Source organism: Etheostoma spectabile, chromosome 7 (genome assembly GCF_008692095.1).
Source record: "Etheostoma spectabile isolate EspeVRDwgs_2016 chromosome 7, UIUC_Espe_1.0, whole genome shotgun sequence".
NCBI lineage: Eukaryota > Metazoa > Chordata > Actinopteri > Perciformes > Percidae > Etheostoma > Etheostoma spectabile.
In genome coordinates this window covers 7695846-7697176 of record NC_045739.1, presented here as the reverse complement: position 1 = coordinate 7697176, position 1331 = coordinate 7695846, and the positions used below count along the sequence as shown (strand labels likewise).

Here is a 1331-nt window from a genome sequence, read left to right as displayed (position 1 = left end):
AAGAGCCGTTCACTAAGCTCAGCTTAGTGTAAAGACTGCAGAAAGAAATAGCTAGCCTAGCTCTCTCAAAAGTTCATAAATACAGTACCAGCACTTCCTGGTTATTTGATCCACACACAGACAAAAATGTAAAAACATTGAGTTGCAGTTACAGAGGGAGTCATATGGTAACTATTTTAGCAGGTCTGATCTAGTATCTTCTGCTGCTGCTTATCATCTGTCAGCAGCAGGGGCTCAGAGAGGCCTGAGAGACACGGAAAAAGGCCGCAGAGCAGATGAAAAAGATGTTGGTATGGTCATGTAAAAATGAAGTTCAAGAATTAGTAACTGGACACAATTTTAAAATGTAAGTTTATTGGATTTATGCATGATTCATTGTACTTCATACTTACATCAACCAAACCCCAAAGAAGGGAAATGAGCCTTCAAACCATTACCATTTACTTTTCCTTTCCATGTTTTCATATTTTTTCTTTTTAAAAGGCATTCCTTCAGGAAGTTATTCTTGATTTTTCATACAGGAACATAAGTCAGCAGAATGTTATGTGAACAAAAAAAACATAAGGTGCCTCTGTGAACTTTGAGCAGTACTGGCTTCCACATACATAGAGTCCCCTTAGGATCTGTTTTGTCCCCACTTAAGGAAGGGATGAGTTGTCTAATCAAATGACTTCTCACAAACAAGTTAGTTTACTGCTTCAAGCAACAACACGCAGACAACAAGCTGGACTTCTGAGTCAACTCGTCTATCGCCACACCTCCATCTAACCACCGACAAAAAAGGCTCGTGTTTGTGCGTATGCCTGTCATTGCTGGGCCAAGGACAGGCATGCTGTTAAACAAGAGCTGCATGTAACAATATACATGTACATGAACACGATGTATACATGAACATGAACCCAGAAGGGGGGGGGGGTTCACATTGCTGTGACCTTTTACCTATTTCTCCAAGCAGCTTGGGATACTCTGGGAATCATGTGAGGCCAAGCAACTTCAGTGAAAGAAAGAAAAGAAAAGAAAAAAAGAGGCAGACAAGGGCTTATTTGTGAATGGCGTGGTTGTGATTACATCCAATAAGGGACATTACTACACATGTCTTGAATTGTATTACTAATTGTACATCACAGCTACTGACAGGACCACGATGACATAACAAGTTCCACCAGACCTGGAACTTCTGATGACTAATTTGAGAACTCAAACAAAAGCAAAGATGAATAAATTGTTCTTGCTAAATGTTTGGGTTCACTGTGTTACCGGAGTTTCGACATCATCAACACTGCAGGATGTTTGTGTGTGTGTGTATGTGTGTGTGTGTGTGTGTGTGTGTG

The 1331-nt window shown here is 40.4% G+C and overlaps 1 long non-coding RNA gene across 1 annotated transcript in view; it reads right to left on the bottom strand.

Annotated features, from left to right (window-relative positions):
* Nucleotides 1–1119: 1119 nt before the first annotated feature.
* LOC116692254 (uncharacterized) overlaps nt 1120–1331 on the bottom strand; it is an 11524-nt gene continuing 11312 nt past the window's right edge. The window contains exon 3 of the long non-coding RNA XR_004332671.1: nt 1120–1130. This is a non-coding gene — a long non-coding RNA (uncharacterized LOC116692254). The remainder of the gene's footprint in view (nt 1131–1331) is intronic.